A 23,486-nucleotide genomic window follows, 5' to 3' on the forward strand; every position below is an offset into this window, starting at 1 on the left:
GAGGTTCCACCATGATCTCCATGCGTTTTGGGACAAATATTTTTCAGAATTTATCTCAGATATTGGATAAGATTTCATTTTGGTAGTGATGATGTTAAGTAAATTTGTATTCAAAAAGGTGAAGAGATTATTATCCAAATTCAACAAAGTATAAATTAGATAAAATACATCAAATCCAAATTACTAAGCTATTTAAACAGACATTGAGGATTTCACCACTGACCTACAAACTCGTCCCCTGTTCCTTCGGTAATTCTCAAAGCTCAAAATTCAAAACTTTGATACGATGCTGACATGTAAAGTGAATCAATTCTTCCCTCCTCTATCGTATAGTCAAATGGTTTTTACCTCAAGAAGGAGTGCAGAGTCATCTTAACACTGTTCCCTGCTGGCAAAGATACAGTTGGCTTCAGAAGTGAATCCCTATCATGGGCCACTTCTAGTATAGCAGCCGAAGAGCATTTTTCTCTCTTAACGGTAATATTTAAAAGGACTGTTTTATACTAACAGACCTTGATAGCTCACCCACCACGGTTGTAGATTTCAGAGTCACGCCCCACAACCAAAGGCTTGAAAAAAATTGAAAAGCCCTAAACCCAACCTCCAATTCAACAAGTTTGATAGGCTGTTTGTTTAATTAAATACATTACAGATTAGATCTGTCAAAACTTGGATTCCTTAGGAAGAGCAACGGCAGGATAAGTTAACACTGAGGCTTAATAAGGATCCTGGAAACTCCCACGTTACTCATTAGGCAAAAGTATGTGTTCAATAAACAAAAATGCATGTCTCTCTCTCAGTTGAGCATTGTAACACCATTAGTAGTTTCTAGTATGAATTGTGGACAATATTTGAGATTTTCTCTTTCCGTCTCCCAGGCCCCTCACTTCTGAATTCCTTTAATAACTTTTATATTAAAAACTAGAAAAGATGTCCTATTTTATGCACAAACATATATTTTTCCCTTTGCTTTCTTCTGCATGGCTGCTTATTGCCTTCCCTGTACAGACATGGCTGCATAACGACGTTTTGGTCAATGACGGACCACACGTAGGATAGTCATCCCATAAGATTAGTACCATATAGCCTAGGTATATATTATGCTGTATCATCTCAGTTTCTCAATGTGCTCAGTAAGTGCACTCTATGATGTTTGTGCAACGACAAAATTGCCTAATGACGCATTTCTCAGAACACATCCCTGTCGTTAAGCAATGCATAGCTGTATTGTGTTGAATCAAATACCCTCCCACTCTCCCACGGCACTAATTCTGCAGTTACCACAGAGCTCTCTTCTCCTGGAGAAGATCCTAAGCTCCAGAAATGGCTTTAAAATCTCAAAACACCTTATGTCAATCCCACCCAAGGCCCTTCATTCCTTCATAAAAACATGCTACATTATTAGTCCAACGTACCATACCAACAACTCATGAACTGTAACATGGAGCTGCTGGCAGAGAACACAGCAGAATCCTTTTTATGAGGTTCTACCTCAGCAGGAAGGAGCAAAGTGACCCCCAGATGCAAAACTAATGGGCAGCGAACAAAGAGGGTAAGACCGGGTTTTCCTTACAAATCAACAGGCTCTTGTTCCCTCAATTGGTATCTGCCTCACATCCCACTGGCCAAAGTGTTATACCTGGCTGGGTTTAATTTGTTATTTATGTCAGCTTTGCATATTTGTAAGGTTCAAGGGTTTATTGCCCTGGCCTGACCTTGCCAAGTCAGAGTTAACATGTGGTTCTCTAGTAGCAGTTTCTTTCTAATAAACTTTACTTGAAAGAACATGTGTGATAGATTTTGTTCGTGATTAAAAAGAACAGTTCCATGTTCATTGTTGCTCAATTTGGTTTTGAAGTTCTGTTGAAAGTCACCTCTTTGGTGACTTTAAATATTGGATATTTAAAAGATTCTCTTTTAAAAATCATTGTACACTTTTATTGTACTTTATGTTTTAGAATCTCGCCTTATTTGTGACGGTTCTAAAAGATTAATGTGATCTTGTAAAGCTAAGTTAAATAATGTTTCCAAATGGCTAATAACGTTTGATAAACAGTTCAATTTTGGTTGTGAGAATTATTAGAGTTCACTTAGCAATCTTTAGTTTAAAAAACATCGAAAAAGTGTTCAATTAGTATGCAAGTGAATTTTTTGTTTGCCCAACAGTAGGCTATAAGAGAGCAGGGAAATGGAAGTTATCCTTAGGGTGCCTAGGTCCAAAGCATCATTAATTCTTGGAAGCTACTTTGAAGATAGACTATATCTAATCTGTGGCAATCATTTCAGGTCTTCCAGGGTAAGAACTCAATTTCCATAGCATTAGGAATTGGCAACAAGAGAGGGACTCTCATATCTAGAGTGACCAAATTTGATCTGATTTGCCCAGGACTCTCCTGGTTTTAAAATAGAAAGCCCCATATTCCAGGAAACCCCTCAGGCCCAGGCAAACTGAGATGATGGGTGACTCTGAAGCCCCCATGTCTAACTGGAGAGGTTTCTGGCTGCTTTTTCTTTAGGTTGATCCAGAGTGTCTGTTAAATATAAATATTGTCTTGAGAGTTAATGGACAGAGACATTGCTCAAAATCTAAATAAATTCATTGGTCTGTTCATCAGAGTGAAAACGAATAGAACTTCAACTTAACCTGCTGAAGTGGACATCAACATTAAGTTGTTTGTCTTTTCTTTTTCCTTTTTTTGGTGAGGAAGATTGGTCCTGAGCTAACATCTGTGTCAATCTTCCTCTATTTTGTATGTGGGATGCAGCTATAGCGTGGATTGATGAGCAGTGCACATGTCGGTGCCTGAGATCTGAACCCAGGAACCCCAGGCGGTTGAAGTGGAGCATGTGAACTTAGCCATTGCACAACAAGGCCAGCCTCCAAATTGTTTAAATTCATTTCAAAATAATAAAATAAATTAACCTAGGTAAAAAGCATCTTAAATATTTTATGCTCATTAGTTTTCTTTCTTTTTTTAACACTTTTCTGTCCTACTTTTGATTTTGACTTTGAAATCCTGGATCCTTCACGAGGACTTCAAAAAATGGTGGAAGCATCATTTTGTTTCCACGACATTCTAGGCAGTAGGGGACAGTGAGTGGGCTTGTCTGGACAAGGTCATGTGTTTTTTTGGTCACAAACTATTCCATGTTTTGTCTTACTATTTAAAAATGAATATATGATTAAAAAGTGATTATATCTTCTCTAGCACAACAAAAGTCAAATTAGTTCAGAGTCATGTGATCTTGGATTCAAGAAGAAAGTCATTGGAGATATTTAGGAGATTTAGGAAATACAAATATTTGTATATTTAGGATGTCTAGGAGATACATATGTGTCCATTTCTATGTATATATAAATTTTATATATATATATAAAATCTGGAGCTATTTGAAGCTATAGATACGTATATCATATAATATATGTGATAAATATTTGTGTATCTATCTACAAGAACGAGAACAGGAAAGTGAGCGATTGAGCCGAGAGAAGAGAATTAAGCGGATTTCTGTTTCAAAAGCCCTAAAAAAAAAACCTGTGAGGGATATTGGAGGGATATTTTTGTCTGAGATCTCTGCATGATATGGGAGCATCTATGCCTGAGCAGGGGAACTCGGTGAGAGAACCTCTCCACGTCCCACCAGCCCCACAACCTAGGCTCCTGTGGCCTCTCCTCTCCTCCCTTCTGCTGGTGTCTATTTCCATAGCTGGAGTGCAAGCACACACACATACTTCCTCACTAGAACCCTATACTCAGTACAGGGCATATTTGAGCGTGTCAAGGAGGTGGGGCAACACAACGAGGAGATGAAGAGCTAGAATGTGAATTGGACATAAGTACATTATTGGGTGTTTATATCTTCCTCTGAAGTATACAGCATTAGCCACTGTCAGGGAGAAGATACCGAGCCAGACAGTAATTGCAATAATGGAACAGACAAATGGTCTATGTCCCCATTAAAGTCATCAACACCTCTAATTTTTGAAAGGGGCCTCTCTGAAATACAGTAATTGTGATTATGTTGTCCATAAAGGCTACGGGTGATCAGCAATTGTCAGCATTCCCAGTGCCTTTCCAATATCCTTCTGAACAGAGCTGGCTCAATCTGAACGCTAAAGCATAATTTATTTCCGAATAACCTTACAGAAAGGGTGTTTTATAATGTTTAAAAGTTTAATACAGTGTCTAAGTAACACCTTCCATTTGTAGTAATTTCTCTTTTTTTTCTGATTTGTTTTTTTAAATCTCTGCTTTCAGGCCCTTTAATAAACAGCATTTGTTCCCAAACCAAATAGGCTGGTCCGCCTTCTTCATTCTAGCGCTGTGTCCAATCTTTTTTATAATTCTACCTCTCCGCATTTCCTTGATGATTTCCCCCCAGGCACTTCTGCTTTCCCTGTGGGGCTCTCTCCTTTCTCCTTGGCCTGCCTTTCTCCCTCTGAGCCGAATAATTGTGTTTAACAAGATCACAGTTGGAAAACAATTGACAATATAACGTTCATAACATTTTGTAGAGAAAATCCTCAAAGTTTAGCGCCAAGAAGAAAGGAGCGTTCTCATCTTTGGAACAAATCCTTAGCATCTTTCTCAAAACCCCAAGGACCTAATTTTGGTGGTAAATATGCTTACTCTCAGGGAGCCAAAAATGCCAGGAAAACCAGTCTCATTTTGGAGGCCAATGGCTATTTTGAAGTGATCATTTAGAGTGAAGCATGAACCATGAAGTTCTCAGTTCTTGCCAAAGAATGGAATCATTCCAGTTCAGAGGAGCTTCATCACATAAATGACGTAAATAAATCGTATAAAATTAACTTGAAGTGAGGAGCCATCAGCTTCTTCTGTTACCTTTCTTTTAACAATCTAGTACTTAATCTGAGAATAACTTTTGAAACTACACCCCATCTACTAGAAAACCTCATTATTAGCAAGATTCCTTCGTCCTGCTTCTCTTGACCTATCCAAAGCCGAAACTCAACACTTTGCCATTTAATCTTTAACAAGGTCCTAGGCCATTGAAACCAGTATGAAGTGAAATTTATGGGCTAACATTTAACTGTTAAATTATTCTTCAAATCTTCCCAGGTTACTCTCCACTCCGGTGAACCATCTTTTATTAGCAAGAGTAAATATATAAAACCCTACTGTTAAAACACTTAGCAGATCTCTGCTGTCAAGGCCTTGAACCGCAGTGTCCACTCCATTTGGAAGCCTCTGCTTCTCTTTTTCTCTCTTTGTTTAAAATATGCTGACCACACAGTGACCCCTTCTAACCCATCGGTCGAAAATTACAACCAGCCACACAAACAAGCAGCTCAGGGTCAGAAAGAGCAGGGTCTGCTAAAAGTTAGTAATCATACATTAATTCCCTGACATAATTAATCAAAATGAACCACTGTTATCTAGCAAGAAACCTTTAACCTATTACAAAGGGGTCAATTTGCGAACCACTTGAGCCTGGGAGTTTGGTACAAATAGCATACGCCCTTCATCCGGGATGCCCTAAGTAGGGAAAAATGCCTTTGAAGTCCCAAATCTACTAGATTTAGATATAATTTCATCAATCAAGTTAAAAGCCTGCCTCCCTCCAGAAGGATTTCGTGGAGCTCTGTCAACCAGCTTCATTGAGTGGTGACTGAAAATCCATTTGTAAGGCTTTTTTACTCACAAGTGGGCTAGAGTTTGTCTGACCTGACAAACGAGCCGAGGGTTTATCAAACTGAAGAGGAAGAAGAAAGATTTGTGGAAGAACCGTGTTTCCTCCTTGCAGAAAAGTAGTAAATTAGATGTTTGTTATGCACATGAACTCGTGTGTGCTTCCCTTTACCTTTCTTCTCAATATCTACTGCTCAGAGATGAAGCCCGCCAGGTGTTTGGGATCCACACTGACATGTGCAGTCAGAGAGGAGGGGAAAAAATTAGAAAAATTCAAGCTGTTTAGCTGTAATTCAGAGAATTTTTTGCCATTTTGCATGTGTATAAATGAGAGTTTGCCCCCTTGCGTAATGCAAGCACCCTCATGGAATACTCACAGGTATCTGTTTGCAGAAAACAGGTAAGCACAAACTGGTCTTCTTGATTGTATTCCTCTCACCAATTACTTCTTACATCTCCAGACGCTGAGAGTGTTTCCAAGCCCCTCAAAATACCTTCAGTTGCAATTGCGGCATCATTCATGTGCCTAGCAACTTATTTCTATCCCCTCATCATTTCGGGGTTTGAAGACATTGAAAACCAAGGAAAGACAGGGTGAGGCATCATGTCTGTTTTGAAAAGAGTAAACAGATCAGTATCTGTGGTCACACATTTCAAAAGAAAATGATGGTAGTCAGTTTAGGAATTACTATCTGCCACAGCATTGACACAACTCCAACCATGGTCGTCTGAGAAACTTATCCCCAGAAAAGCCATCTCCTTTGTAATCATTCACCTCAATCCTGGCCAGAAGGGTCTAACCGTTTTGAACAGATTTTTCAGTCAATTGCTCTGTTTTCTTTCACTTTCCTATTCTGTGAACAAGTGCTTTCCAATCACATTAGACACATATTTCACTGAATTTGATCATCCTGGGGACCCCAGACATTTGTTGGGAGGTTCTTCAATATGGTGAGTACTCTCACATAAACCTACAGATAGGACGACTTGAAGGAAGCATTTAATTCTTCCAAACCAATAGGTGCTTGGAGGCACTGTGACACTAACTTTGCTGTTTAAGTTTTGAATCTATTTTCAAGATGAGGAAACCGAGGCCCAGAGACATGAAACACCTTAACCAAGAACACCCATTGGTAAGCAGCTGAATAGGTGTTCAGACCCAGGCCAGTTTGTCTTCAGACTAACCCGTTCCCACCACTCCAAGCTCCTTTTATAACACAGCATCTGTGGTGCCCATCCTTATATCAAATTCATTTTTAAAAGTTGTAAAAGAGCAATTTTCAAAAAAAGATGTTTGTGTGGAGATGAAACATAAAAAGAATGAGCCAGAACATCCCATCCATTTTTCAAAGTATTACCACCTAGAACAAGAACGAGGAAATACCTTTTCTTCATGCCCCATCTAGTTTATTTGCTCAGCTGGAACAGCAATCCTTAAAACTCATCCCTCTTTCGAAGCTCAAGCTATACTGGTCCTCTTTCTGTTCCTAAGAAGTATCAAGCTTGTCTCCTCCTCAAGGACTCTACCCATGCTCTCCCCTCTCTATCTGGAATATTCTTTCCCCTCTCACAGCTCTGCTGGCACCTTTGCATCCTTCAGGTTGCAACTTAAATGTCCCCTCCTCAGATATGCCTTACTTGGCCTCTGCATCTGAAGCCACTCTCTCCTCTTTCATCCAACCACCACATTATTCCCTAGTCAGGTTTTGTTCACAGCTTTCAACACAATTCAAGTACACTGTTTATTTCGCTTGTTTAACATCTCCTTCCTTCCCATCTCCCCCACCAAGAGCAGGCATCTTAGCTGTCTTGCTAACTATCACATTCCCACTGCCCGCCACAGTGTCTGAATGAATGAATGAACGGCTTCTGGCAAAGTTTTGGCCCGAAATGGAGGTTTTGGAGGCTAATTCTTCATTCACTTGCTGTTGGGGGTACTGCGGAAGGGGCCACTAGGGCTATGGAGGATTCTGTGACTTGCTAACAGGCAGCAAGAAAGCTTAATCTCCTCCTTTGACAAAGCCCTAAGGGACATCAGTCCATGCACTTTCTGCTCAGCACAAATGTTAGGAAAATGGATTCTCTCTTCTCCAAAGAGATCTCTGAGGATGTATATGTCCATTTTTATAGTTTCTTTCCTGTTAGCACTCTGCTAGGTGCTTTCTATAGACAATCCTGCTTCAAAAGTATTTATGACATGGCAGGCTGGGTGACACAGAGGTTAAGTTTGCACATTTTGCTTTGGCGGCCCAGGGTTTGCTGGTTCGGATCCCAGGAGTGGACCTACCACCACTCATCAAGCCACGCTGTGGCAGCCGTCCCACATATAAAGTAGAGAAAGATGGGGCACGGATGCTAGCTTAGGGCTAATCTTCCTACAAAAAAAAAAAGTACTTATGACAAAGAATACAGAGACTAACTCTTGTTGAGGGGCCCTGTGTGCCAGGATTGTGCCAGACACCTTTCAGGTCCTCCTAAGAACCCTCAAGAAGTCCCTTGTCCCCACTCTGTAGATGAGAAATGGAGGCTCAGCAAGCATCTGTGACACCTAGCAAGTAGCCTAGCTTCATATTCCATGCCCGCTCCCAGTCCGTGCCATCTAGTCATCACACAGAACAAGAGACAAATAGCACTAACGAGCACATGAATGTTAGACACTCATAAAAGACTTCATGGAACATGTTCATGAAGTTCATCATCTCTGAATAACCCAGTAAAAACCAGTAATGATTCATTGCAGAAAATATCCTACTATCATTCACCCAACTAATGAATATAAGAGTAGAATTTCCCTTTCAAAAGGGCTGACTAATAGCCAGAAACCATGTCATCATGGTCCCATGGTGGCCAGTCTTAGGATGCTAATGGGTTTGTAAGCGGAGCACTCCTGCTTACGCATCCCATGGGTCCCTTCACTTTCTGTTTGTGAATGTGCAACAGGGGAGTGTGGAGTACAGAGTGGCTTGATGTCACCTACCAGGGTGTGGAACGTAAAGACACGAGAACCTTGACTCACACAGGATCCTGGAAGCCCTTCCTCTGAAACTTCCCTGGACTCCAAGATGAGGAAAACCCATGGCTGTGCTCCTTCTTGAGACTGGGAGATCACACATGTCTTGGCTGCTCCCATCTCTGCATGCCTTCTTCCTTGTTGTCTCTGGCAGGAGCCAGGTTTTAGCCAGTGCCAGGTTTTCAACCTTGTTAGACAATGGTGAGAGCCTCCGCACTCCAACCTCCCCGGGCCTGTGCACCTCCAAGTGTGCGGCTATCCCCAAGCATCTCCGGTCCTGTCACTCCTGGGAGAGGTGGCCCTGCTGGGGATGTGTGAAACCTGTGCCACCCTGCTTGCCGTTCAAATTGCAAGAAAGATGTGTGGATGAAATGCAATGCTCAGTGGCCTGTGCCTCCACAGGGCAGTCCAAACAGAAGGGAAGCCAAAATGGCCCCAGCGGACCTTGACAAATGACAGGAGAGGCCGTTATGATCTTGTGAGCTGTCTGCACATTCGCTCGTGTTCATGTTAGGTACTTTCCAAGCATACAAGGCAGACGATGTGATTTTATAAATTTGCAAGGGCTTCACACCCTGAGACAAGATCCCAGTTGTATAGTGGCTATGCGAGGAAGAAAAAAGTCTGGAAAGAAACTCTAAAATTACTACTATTCTCAAGGAAGATACAAATCTAGGCCAAAAAGGCTACTTATTACAACCAGCTCATCGGAGCGCTTCTAAAAATTTCTAGTCACATGTTCACCCTTAACAAGAAATGAGGGAATCATATTCAGTTAAATTTATACCTTCCATATTCTCCCACTGAAACAATTTATTTAGTTTTGGAGGGGAACAATCTTAGGTATTTATTTTACAAAGTCATTAAAACCAAACGAAGGAGCCTTGCTGTTAAATTGTGAGAACCTTTACATATATTGTGGATGAAGTCTTAACCCAAGGAAGAAATATTTAGAACTTCACAATGGGTCAGGGTCTCAAACATTATTAAATAAGGTGTGCTGATATAGTATTTACTCCAAAAAATAAATGCTTTCTGCAGACAGAGTCAGGGGGCTTCAAAGCAATTTCAACACTGGCTCTCGGGGGACCTCCAGTAAGGCAATGTATCTTCTCAGGAGAAAAGATAAGATATTGGTAAGAGATTTGCTAAAATCAGAAGAATTTAGGTTCAAATACCAGCCCTCCTTTCTACTAGCTATTTGACCTTCAGATGATCTAATAACTCTACACCTTAGTTTCGCTGTCTACAAAATGGGGACGTTAATCCCTACTGTATGGGATTATGAAGATTAGAGGGTGTGTGTTACATCTAACAAGTGGAGACTATTTTATTCCTTGAAGGTTTACCCAGGACAAATGCAAGATAGTCTTCATTTCTCAGAATTGTACATTTCTCGGAATTGTACATTTCTTGGAATTGACTAACTCTCCCGGTCTATATCATATTGTTCTAACTGTTCATTGATGAGGAATTTGGATTTGAAACTGAGGCCAGAACCCAAAGGGAATTCTTCCTAAGACGAATTGCCTCTGGTTATTAAAAATACTTTTTTTTTTTTCTAGGACAACCATCCCTAGGTGAGGTTGCATGACACCCTAGCATGTCTCAAATGATCTCCAGAGATATTGGAAAATTCTCAAATTATTCTCAAATAAAAATGTTTTTTTTAATGAATTCACTTGGGTTTTAGAATTAGTATGTGCCCTATATGGGCTTGAGTATTTGCTTGGGTGATAATTCTATGGAATGTACCAAAAAATTGAGAACTCTTTTAACATATGACTCTTAATGGCTTTCTCAATTTCTCATTGTGAGGATTCCACATTCTTCAACCTGGTAAGTCAAAGGTAGGATGTATTACGGGACTGAAATCATCAGGGAAAGCCAAGGACTTGTGCTATTTAAAAGCTGGAAATGTTCATTTTTCTCACTTACACAGTGTGTAATCATTAGGGTGATTCCTACAATGGTCTTTCACCAAAGCTCAAGCTTCTCTAAAGTAATCCTTAGCCCGTTTTTCAGCCCCCTGACACTCACCACTCCCAAACACTGGAGACATCAATTTTCCTAATTAAATCCAGGACAATTAAGAAAATCATGAAAATGCCTCTCAGAAATGAGAATGGGTTTTCCACTTTACTCTAAAGATGTTAACTTCAAGCAATAATAATCTATCTAAAATTAAAATCAATGCACAGTACAAAGATGTTGCCAACGTTTTCAGAATTTGTAGATACTAGAAAAAGAAAGAAAGAAGGAAAGGAAGGAAGGAAAGAAAGGGAGAGAGAGACAGAGAGGAAAGAAAGAAATAAAGAAAGAGAAAGAAAGGAAAGAAAGGACAGACAGAGAGAGAGAAAAAAAGGAAGGAAAGAAAGAAAGAAAGAAAGAAAGAGAGAGAGGGAGGGAGGGAGGGAGGAAGGAAGAGAAAAAGGAAAGAAGGAAGGAAGGAAGGAAGAAAGGAAAGAAAGAAAGAAAGAAAGAGAGAGAGAGGGAGGGAGGAAGGAAGAGAAAAAGGAAAGAAGGAAGGAAGGAAGAAAGAAAGAAAAGAAAAGAAAGAGAAAAGGAAAAAACCTAAAAGAAACAGAAAACTACTTTTCTCCAAAGATCTTCTTTAATGGTATAAGCAAAACAATGACTCCCATCGTTTTTAAATGATTTCCGAAATGAAAACATTCCTAACCTGATTGGGTTGAAAAATCCACCTAGGATCATCCTTTTTCTGACCGGTAAGAGCTGACCAGATTTCCCACTTGAAAATGTACGGAGAACACTTCTTTGTCAGTTACGGACACTCCTTTTCAAGACACTCAGACCCTGCAGTTTTAACAGGAATGGGCAATGAAGGGATTTTAAAACGACTATTGTCAAAATTAAATGTAAGACCAGATGATTGGCACCATAGAGAGCACCAATTTGGAGGGCAATTAATTGCAGAATTTTATAGGAAAATCCATTTCTGAGAGAGGGCAGGAGACTGTCGATGGTGAAATGTAATAAACAACATTTTTATGTTTATGAAGAAAGCTATGGATAGAAAGAGTCTGCTACCAAGTACTGGAGATGCTCAATCTATGTGGGTTGTTGTTCATCTTCTGAAAGTTCTCATTTTATCCATCAAAAAATCCTTGCATTTTTTCCTCCTCAATCAAGTCTCCTGGCTTGTGTCACAAGTTCAATTAGGTTATTTAGACACTTCGGACATTTAAATTCTTTGTTTATGTATGTTTAAAATCAAGGAGAAATGTCATGGAAGGTTAGCAAATCCATGTAATTTACCCAAGAAATGAGTCTACTGGGTAAATACATATTGAGGCAATTTTTAAAGTCATATTTATTTACTCTACACACCTCGGTCTGTGGAATAAATAAATATTTGAGCTGTGCACTCTCTGTGTTAAAGCACCTCATGAAAATGTATGTTGACACTAGATGTGCAAGAAGAATCTCTCTTCTGAGTTTTATATGTGAGCCATTTGATTTTGGGGGTAGAAAAAAGGAGCAAATGGAACCATTTTTATGGGTGCAATTACCTGCTTTCATTCTTTACATCCCCCCCACCTCTCACCAACCCCCATCAAAACATATTTAAGACGAACGACTGAAACTTTCCACAATTTTTCCCTTTTCTTTTCAAAGCAGTTCGATTGCACCAAAAAGTGTGCTTTATAATTAATTCCTTTCAATCCTCCCCACATCTCTTTCTCCAGGAGGCATCAAATCATTTCAGGAGCGTCAAGTCTCAGAGTTAGATACGTTTAAATGGCTGAATCTTAAACTCTCTGGTTTTCTTTCTTTGTTCTCTTCTGGAGACCTGCGAGTACTACCCTTCAGACATTTTATTGATCTTTCTCCCCCTTTCGCTCATACATGCTAATTGTACCTCTGTAGCAAAACAATCTTATTATCATGTTAATTAGTGGGAGGGCTGTTGAGGTTTTCCACTTCATTACCTACTAATTTCAAGATAAATGAATCCACAGGTTACTAAGTAAATAAGGTCACCTATCAAGCACTTGTAAACGTGTTTGTAAACAGGGAGGGGGAGGCAGAAGGAAACATGTTTGGCTTTCAAATGAGTGGGCTGGTTGGGTTTGGCTTTCCTGGAGCTGGGAGTCCCACCGGGGGTGGCCCTGTCCCTGAACTCATTTGTAATGGAAAGGGGACGTTTGCTGTCCACCTGGCTTCCCAGTGGGGCATTTCCTTCAGTGCTCTCAAAGGGCTCTTTGTCGCCTGATTCATTCTGTGCGTTGGGCGCTCATCGTGGTCGCTTTTGTAGAGAAAGCCAGAAGTGAGGTTTACACTGGGCATGAAAACTTTGAAAGGGGCAGGCCAGTGGGTGGTGGGACTGCAAATCACACTGGTCTGGCTTCCCATCTTTACTCCCGTTTTGGGGTACGTTGTTCCTGATTTCTCCGGCTTCAGAAGTGGAAGAATTAGTTACAAGGGGAATTAGAAAGTGAGGCTTGCCAGAAGCAAAGATTTTTTTTACCAGGTTTCATTAAGGCGGAAAGGAAAGAATAGTGTTAGGAGCCTTTCACCTTAAATACCAAAGACTTTAAACAAAAGGGTGGCTGGGAATGACTTTCTTTATGCTTTTATCCATTTGTCTTTAAAAAAAAGTCAATACGAACAAGTTACTGTTTTGCCTTTTAACCTGTTATTGATGCTTAGCACTTAAAAAATACACACTAAAGAAAAAGAAAGAGCTTTTTATTTTTATCCACCAGGAGCTTCCAGAATGGAATCTTGCGAGTGTTCAGTTTTGTATCTGGAACCTCCAGGGGCGTCCTCGTCCAACAATCTAACTGGCATCTGAAACATCGAATTCTCCCGTCTTTTTTTTTTTAATTAAGATAATAAATTGGTCTTAAATTATCCCTGAAATCAGACCAGTGTTGATTACAATGGGGCTCACGCTGTGACAGCTCAAGATGATGTTATTTTTATTCCTTTTCAACGAGATCTTAATCTCTCCCTCCGTGTAAACAAATTGTCAGTGTAACCTTGTTCTAATCTCCCAGCCGAAGACCTTTAAAGCATTGGGAGATAACAGATCCGGCCGAGATTTCATCAGCTCTTCAGCTTGCGAGGATAGGCCACGTTTCACTCCCACTGGCTGGGTCTTTAAACATTGAAGGAGAGTTAATAACTACATCTTACATGAAAAGCTCCACAGAAACCTTTGAGAGCAGTATGTGTCGTGTAGTTAGAGTCCTGAAATTGCAAGCCGCTGGTCTGGATGAGAATTTCCATTGTTTCCAGGAGAACGACATGGGCCAGCTCTTCTCATCTTCAGCGCTGGATTACCCATGGGCACAGTGAGGGGAGAGGCTGTTGGGGAGAGTGTCAACTGGGAGAGACACAGAGAGGAACCGCAGAGCAGAGACATTCAGAGACAGAGACATACAAAGAGAGATAAGGAGAGCAGGGAAATACAGAAAGGGAAAAAAAGGAAAGAAAAACAAAAGGAGAAGTAGAGAAACAGAGTGGAAGTGAAAAAGAGGGAGAGAGCTGGAGGAAATGTCTGATCCGGTAACTGGTAAACACAACGTGACAGACCACTTTGCTCTCCTTTCCAGTTCGCTTAGGTGCAAAAACATTCCAGAAAGAGAATGGATCAGATTACCTTCCCAGCCATTTCAAGATATCCGCATGTGACTTTCTATTTGAGAATGTTCTTGCATGCAGTGAAAGGGAAAGTCTGAAACACACACCACCAAACACTGATGAGCAACAAGCAATTAAAATGAGATACTTGGTGAAGCCCAGCTGAGAGCTCCCATATGAACTGTTTGACTGGTTTGTTTTGAAATTAGTGACATGCCCAGGATGTCACAGATCCTCAGGAGAGATTCCAAGAGAACAGACAGCTACAGTTAAGCTTGTGGTGAGGAGAGAGAACTTTCTCTTTGGAGGATTCGTCCCAGACTTCAGCAGAGGCCACCATCAGACATTTTCAGACTCAGTCTGCCCTTCTTTGGTCTTCCCAACCTAACTTCCCCTGTCCTGTGACTCCCAAACCCTTCTTCGATAATTTGGTTACAAAATAGGACAATGATGCTTAGTGGGTGATTTTTTCTTCAATTAATGGGGGATCTTGATCATCAAAAGGGTGACTCAAAGTAGGCAGGGTAAGCTCTGAGTATGCCTGGCTCCTAGAGAAATTTTTTGGAAACTACGTGGATTTTTTTTGTGCCAGCATTTTTGAGTGGAAAAGTCATGGTCTCTGGTTCAGCTGTACGAGGATCTGTAAAATGGAAAAATAGTAACACCTTCCCCGTGGGCTGTTGGCAAAATTTTAGATGAGTCAATGTAGATAATATGAAAGACAGTGTCTTACACACTCAAAATAAATAAAATATAGCTTTTCAATAAATATTAATTTTCTCCACCAGAACACACCACAACCTGATTTTAAGTACCATTCATCATAGAATAAAAGCATTTGCTTTGAGGTCTGAATAAACCTCTGCCCCAGCAGACAGATGAGTCGTTTATAGGAGGAAGTGCTTAGGGATTTTCAGGCATGCTGTGAAAAATAGTCCTACACATACAAAATTTCTTCCTGGGTCAGGAGCTGCTTCTTTCTCCAGTTTCTCCAGAGACATTTTTCCTCTTTAAGAAACACTGGCTTTTATAATATTAGGTGATGTTTAAGTACCTGCTGGGTATTAGTCTGCTTAATTTTATTTTTCATTAAGTCAAAGGATTTGCACATAATTGGTTTCCCTCCGGGCTTCCATACCCACCTGTGGTTAGCAGCCACAATTGGGATATAGCATCCAGACAAAGGTGGCTTTGCTTCTTTTTCTTTCTTTTTTTTACTTTAAACAACTTTTGGAGAATTACGTCAGGTCATTGGTTTACTTCATTTTTGACAATAATATTTATTGCACTTTCTCTGAGTATAAGAATAATATGTTCATTAAAGAAAGTTTGGCAAACAACGTACACATATATTTCCTACCATTTATTGAGCACTTACTATTTGCAAGACCCTTGTAAAGCTTGTGCCTTGCAGGCATATGCCACTAATCTTCATAACAATTCTATGAAGTAAGGAACTTACCCAAGACCACAGAATTATGGAGTGAAACAGTCAAGACTTGAACGTGGCTCTGTCTTCCTCTAAAGTGAATGGCTTTTATCCCTACCTGTAATATTCTCTGTGATAGGTAGGTTGCCAGAAAAGACGCATGTAGTTGCATAAAGAGGAAAATTAAAACCAGCATATCCACGGTTATCCACTGCATAAGGGGATCTCTCCTTCTAAACTTCAGTCTATTGGAGCATGTATTTAATCATGCTGACTGATACCGTTAGTTTTATGTCAACAATGTAAGTGTTAAAATCCTGGTCTCACCACTCATGAAGAGATAGGGCTTGAGTATCTCAGTCTGTTCGGGCTGCTATAACAAAATACCATAGACTGGGTGGCTCATAAATAGCAGAAATTTATTGCTCACAGTTCTGGAGGCTGGAAGGGCCAGATCACAGTGCCAGCATGGTTGTGTGGGGGCTATCTTCCTGTAGCTGACTTCTCCTTACATCCTCATATGGTGGAAGGGGCTGGAGAGCTCTGTGGGATCTCTTTTATAAGAGCACTAATCCCATTTGTGAGGGCTCCACTGTCGTGATCTAATTACCTCCCAAAAGCCTCACCTCTTAATATCATCACCTTCGGGGGCTAGGATTTTGACACATGAATTTTGGGGAGACACAAATATTCAGACCATGGCATTGAGTAAGTTCCCCTCCTTGTCCTCTCTTTCGTCATCCGTAATAAAGCACTCAACTCAAAGTGGACGTGAGGATTCAATGAAAAAAATGTATAGAACCCATTTAGCACAATAACATAATAACTAAAATGTGAGAACTTGTTATACACACAAGCATACATACTATCCACACACATAGATTACAAAATTATAATGGCATTCTTATTCTATACAGCATTCTTATTCTAGCATATCTTAAATTTGGTATCACATCCTAAATATTTCCATTTTAGCTATTATTCTTTTAATAGCAATATATTTTTCTTTTTTTGGAGGAAGATTAGCCCTGAGCTAACTCCTGCCAATCCTCCTCTTTTTGCTGAGGAAGACCGGCCCTGAGCTAACATCCATGCCCATCTTCCTCTACCTTATACGTGGGACGCCTACCACAGCATGACTTTTGCCAAGCTGTGCCATGTCCACACCTGGGATCTGAACCTGCGAACCCCAGGCTGCGGAGAAGCAGAATGTGCGAACTTAACCCCTGCGCCACCAGGCCAGCCCCTATATTTTCCTTTTGTCTTTTTTACGGTTTCACCATATTAATTTAATTTAACGATTCTCTTGTTGTTGGACATTTAATTCATTCCACAGTTTTGCTGCTTTGAATAATGCTTCAATGTAATCCTCATATAGGATTCATTGAGCATCTTCTGTATGTTTTCTCAGAATTGTCCTAAAAATCATTGAGTAAAAATGTACGCACATCTTTGAGGCTTTCTGAAAACACAGCCAAGTGCTCTTCTGAAAGAAATGAAAATTTACACTCTAATAAGAACGCGAGTTGTAATTCTTTTCACTTGGCCAATAAAAAATTACCAATTCAATATATTTAAAAAGTCTCTTTGATACTCTAATTTTCTTTTCCAAATAAAAATCATTCTTATTTCTTCAATTGCTGGTGTCAGTGAAAATTTTTCGTGTTTCCATTGGATAATTACATACATTTTCTATTATCAATATATGTCTTTTTTCCATGTTCTGTTGGTTTATCTACTTGATTTTTAAGAACTCATTATAGATTATGATTTTTCAGTTTAATTTCCTTTTAATCATATATGTATATCATACATATTAATGTTAATGTAGTTAAATATGTCTATTTTTATACTTTCTCACTTTGCATTTATACCTAGAAAAGGAGAGAATATATTAATCTGTATTTTTTCCTAATTATTTTATGATTTTATTTCAATGGTTACTGGTATGTGAGTTTAGTTTTCCTTTTAAGGAAATATTGACTTAAGAACCTAATACTATGTTCTTGGGTATGTGTATACATTACCTCATTTAATTCTCAAAAAAAAACAAAGAGTAAGACAGCTGTTAATATATCCTTTTCACAGATGAAGAGTTGTACTTGGTGGAGTCTAAGAAACATCAGTTGGTTGATTCATGATTCAAATTCAGATGTCCTTATTTAAATTGAAATAAGCAGAGGGTGGGACTTGGAATCATGAAATTGTCTAGAATCACTAAGAAGTGATAGATAAGAATAGGAGGGGTGTATGACTCAGGAAAAGCTGGAAGAATGGATGAATGGATTGATGGATGGATGGGTGGATGAATTAATAGCCTAAAAAGGCAATTCATCAGCCTGACAAAATGTCTTTCTCTGCTTGGTAGACCATTAGTCTGGTTTAGCCTCTAATCATCTCGCCAGCCTCCAGCCTCCAGATGAGGCTATATCATTATGGGGAGATTCATAGGGTCAAAATAACTGGCGTGGATGAGAGATTCCATACTTCCTGGACCAACAATGCATACTTTTCTGCCAAAGTCAGTCCAGAGGCTGGCGCTTTGCATGTTCTGTAGAGGTTAAGACAAGAACTCACAAGGCTCTTGTCCAAGTTTGAATCTCAACTTCCTACCTCTGTGACATCAGGCAGGTAAGTTATATAACCTTTCTGTGCCTCAGTTTCATCATTTGTAAAATGGAAATAATAACAGTTTCTGTTCCAGAGGGCTTTTTTTTTTTTTTTTTGCGGATCAATGAATTAATAAATGCAGACCCTCTAAACAGTGCCTGGTACACAATAAGTGCTCAATAAATGTTATTAATTATTATCATTATTATTTTCTTTCTTAATAAAGCTACCTGTGATTCATAAGGGTAACTTGCATAAACAGCAGAAAAATTGCACAGGGATTTTCCTAGTTCAGTAATATAGTCCTACGTACTCTGAGAAAAAATGTAAGAACACAGAACTACTCAAATGGACTACAATTAACCTTAAGAATTCAATCTTTTGGGACACACATGATTATTCTGAGGTCATATAAGTTATGTGTAAATTTCCTAAAATTGCTAGCCACAGCATAGTTCATATAAAAAAGTCACGATTACCGTACTTGTCAAGATTGCATCATAAGGATTACCTCATTTTGAATCTGGAATAATTTTATAATGAATACATCTAACAGGCTTTGGCAGTGTCTACCACTTGTTGGAAAGTAAAACTTAAGAAATGAGTTATTCAGCGTCATTAGGAGTCTCTAAACCTAAGTGTCTGACAGGGACCAGTGTGCAAGTGTCTGTGTGTGTGCGTGCAGCATAGACACAATCTTAAATTGCCTAATGTTGGAAAAGCAGACAGTGACAGCAGGGGCAGTAATATAGTCACAGGTTTAAGAGCCAGGAGACTTTATGGTGCGAATCCTTGAGATCATACATCCAGAAACGCTCTCCCCTATCTTATCCCGTAGAACCTTGGCTGCCCACCGTGCACAGAGTGCAGCCGGCACAGTCAGAGGGGAGAAAAGATACCCACACAAACAAAAATGGCCCAAGATAACCACAGTTTGAAGTTTACAATAGAGAAGCATCCTATCTCGGGATAAGCAGAGCCTCTGGGAGACTCCTATTTTTCTTCTCGGATTTCTGAAATCTCTTCCCCTCAAGCGTAATCTATATTTTGCTCCTTCCACCCACCTCACCATCACCACTATTCCAAACAAACGCCCAGGAACTTTGATAGTAGGAGAATGTTTGCACTGGTGAGAGGCTGCGTGATAAGTCACTTTACGCTCAGCTGAGTAAAACCAAGAAAGTCACATGTCCCTTGTTAGTGATTTAATTTATAAAAAATAAAAAGCTTAATCATTTCATAGCTTCGATGAAACAACACCAGAGTGTTATAAAAACAATCATCCATGTCTTATAAGAAATTGATTTCTTTCTGGTATTCCATATGTATCAAATTGAAACTCTGTACTAAAAAACTTACAACTGCTCAGACAATGGCCAAAGGGAAAAGGGATGACAACGAGTAGTTGTGTCTGTATTTTAGCTGCAAACACACCTATGTTTATTGGAACATGAAAAAGCTATCAAAATAAAAGACAATTTTAACAAAAATATCTGGTATATTCCCTTTTAAAGACAAATATGATGCCATGAAAATCAACTAATATATATTGTAACTGGATCATTCAAACAAACACAGATGTTTGGAACATCATGTGATGTCTAAGAGTAGGGTGGGAAATCAAAACATTCTAGACTCGTGCACACTGCTGAACAGTGAGGGAGCGTTTCATTTTTTAGGCAGAATCTCAGAGGGCTGGGTATACTAACAGGTTGCTTTGGGATAATGGAAAATATGATCTCATTAGCACCAGGTTTGTTATTTGTTCTATAACAAAAAAGTAAATTACAATGTATTAATGCAGTTAGTGTTGTTTTTAATGTGCATGGGGATACAATAAAACTTTTATTAGGGAAATGTGATGGCATGCTTGTGCTTCAGTATCAGCGTCCAGCTCTGTTTCAACAGCCAATCATGTGGCCCAATGGAACATTCTCATAATGATGTAATAAAATTTGACTCTGATATTGTAAAATATGTTTATGGTGAGGCTGTTGGGATATTTTTATGCAATCTTATTAGAGCAGGTGCCTAAACCTATTATATTTTGTAGTCCAATTTCGGTGGAATTTTTAAAATGTCAAATTCCTAATCTGGAGTTTGAATGCTGAAATGATCACATTACGATGCATAATATAATATGCAGTCCCCCTCCGCCAGGCCTCGCTCATATGAGTTAGCATGCAATTGCCATCTGAAAGCAGAGGTCTAAAGAGACATTTTGTCAGTTAATACAATGCTATTGGCCATATTGTGGAATTTTTTTCATGGGCCAATGGGCAGATTCTGAAATAAGAACTACAAGTATGTGTAACTCCTTAATGTTTTTCTGGGTCTTCTCTGCTGAATGGAGTATAGTCTTAGTGATTTTGCTACTCCTGTTGTTGACCATTTTTCCCCTGTGACTCGTCATCTTTTTAAGGCCTCAGCAGCACGTTTTGGGAAATAAGGCATGCCTGCCAGGGGACAGTTGACCAGGAAATCTGAAGGCAATGCCTGAGAAGGCAAGAGGTCATACAGCCCTGAGCTTTGAACTAGGAGCTGCGTTTGTAAACCTCCTCTTACTCAGGGTCGCATGAGTTGCTCAAAAGTGGATATCATTAATTCATGTTTTTGAAGGGGAGAGGACCCCTAGACCAAATAATTGTTGCCATGCATAAAGCACAATCAATATGTACAACATACAAGGATAATAAGTAATAGGATGGTGCGAAGGGTTCAAAACTCTTCTTTTTTAGACTGAGATGAGCATAGAGCAGTTTTCTGAAATGTTGTTTCTTAGAATACCAGCCTTGAGAGGTGTGCTTCCAAAACAAATTATACCAAAGCCAAATAAATTTAGAAAACTTTGCATGTAGTACTAATTATTAATTTGCTGTGCACCTTCACACTGAGACATTCTGAAACAAAACTTGAATACATTAATGGAGTTTATTTTAAAATTATTTGATCATGCAATCAACATTTTTTTTGTTTTTTTTGCATAGCACATTGAAAAATACTGTAACAGAGGAAAAGTATAGCCTACATAAACCATTAGAGAAACGATTTAGGAAAAAAATGTTTAAAATTCTTTGTTTAATTAATTAACTAGCTAATTAGCATTCTAGAATTTTAAAGTTAGAAAGAATCTGCCTCTCTTACCTATGTGTCACTTCAGGGAAAACAGTTTATTTTTAAAATAATATTTTGTAACTTCTCCTTTCACCAAAAAATTTTCATTAAGCCAATTTTATTACTTTTGTCTCCAAAAGGTAAAATCCTTGAAAATTCTCTACAATCAAATCTAAATGAATTGCTGTCCTTAGGGAATTGAAATTCTGGTTAATTAAATTTTTTAATTAAATGGGAAAGCCTTTTTGTTTCAACTTATCGAAAACTTTTTTTAAATGTATGGGCATGCTTTTGTATTTTACTATGGATTGCTCTTGATTATAATTACGTTTTCTTCCATCATTTAAAAATTTCTATGAGCCCCTGAATTATTACCCTAAAGATCATCATTCTAAAGATCTAAAGGACCATAGTAATAGACACTTGACACATAAGAGATTGAATCAAAATGAATTGGTAAGGGCCTTGGCTTTCATTGGCCTGACTTGGGACACAAGACCATCCTTGTAGTGTGTGCATTTTGAATGAGGTGGAGGAGGGGCTGTCCTACCATAACTACATAGCAAGGAAGTGCAGAAATGTTGATTCCCCAAAGTTAAAGAGAAGGCCCTCCAAAGAAGAAGATAAAATGATATCATATACCTGAACACATACACACGTGCACATGCATGCACATACACACAGCTGATTCATACAATAAAGAATATTAAATTTTATTATTTGTTTATTTTTTCTATTAGTTTTAGACACAGAACTTCTCAATATGCCAGGTCACAAATCATAACAAATTTCTTAAAAGGAAGGGATTGAATTCTGCCCATAAATTGGTCACAAATATTTCGAAATAGTGGAATTCCAATATTCTTCAAGCTTGATATGTCTGTATAGTAGGTGTAGACTATTAACCACATGCAGCTCTCTACCCCAGTCAAGTCATCTCATTGCATCTGTGCTTGGGCTACCAGGCATGGATGAAGACATGTGTGAGATGTCCCATCCTCCACTACAACTATGTAATGAAGCCACTTTGAAAGGAATGGGCAGAGAGTTTAGAGGTAGATGAATCAGAACAAAAGGATTTTCCCTGCATGAACACGCAAACACACTCTGTGGCCCCTCATGGAACGATATCAGTAGCTCATCATGCACACAGTTAGATGCTTCAACCTTAGTACACTGGAATGCTCCCTAGGCTGGGAAGCAGAGGGATGAGTTTTAGAACTTTCCTTTCGCAAGTCCTTTCACCTCCTAGTCTGTCTTCTCATCTGTACAATGAGGTCTTTACTAGCAGAGCTCTAAGTGCCTTTAAATGGACAATTCTCTACATTGATTTATATATCCCATCACATTTCCCTTCGTTCATTAGCTTCTGGGAAAACCCAAACTGAATTTAATGTTGATTCAACAAAGAACAATTATATATGAGCACACACTGATGTCTAGACGCTGACCTCCACACTGGGGATTCAGTAGTGACCAAAGTCCCCACTCTCACGGAGCTTACGTTCTAGATGATTCATAGAAATCTATCTACAATTTAGGAAAAAAGTTAATATCCATCTCTCACATGGCTTTGGAGCTCTCTTTCTATGTAATTTCATCTATTTCATCATTTAATTATCTTTTCTGTAAATAATCTCAAATTCTTTTTAGGAAAGCAGGAAGGATCTTAAGTAAAAACACGTAATGATTTGGGACACTATGGAGAGCAATACACATGTCTAAAAGCTTCCAAGCTAAGAATAAATTACAAAGAGAATCCTGGGGAAGAATTGTGTTGTTGGCAATGGCGTTTGCAAAAAAAGACACACTTCTTTAATTGATTAAAGTCATTTTAATAGAAGAGAAGAACAGGAAAGTCAGGGTAGAATAGTTATTGCAACTCATACCACTGAGGAAGGTCATTTAGGAAAAAGTATCAATAAGGCTTTTTAAATCCTTCCTGCTTATAATGCACAGAGCAAAGCTTACAGGAAAACCGGAGCTACAAAAATTACAAATGGTAATGCTATTATTTGGTACATAGTTGCCACAGGCATTCTATATAAAGATTTTACAG

This window comes from Equus przewalskii, chromosome 1, assembly GCF_037783145.1.
Source record: "Equus przewalskii isolate Varuska chromosome 1, EquPr2, whole genome shotgun sequence".
NCBI classification, from domain to species: Eukaryota; Metazoa; Chordata; class Mammalia; order Perissodactyla; family Equidae; genus Equus; species Equus przewalskii.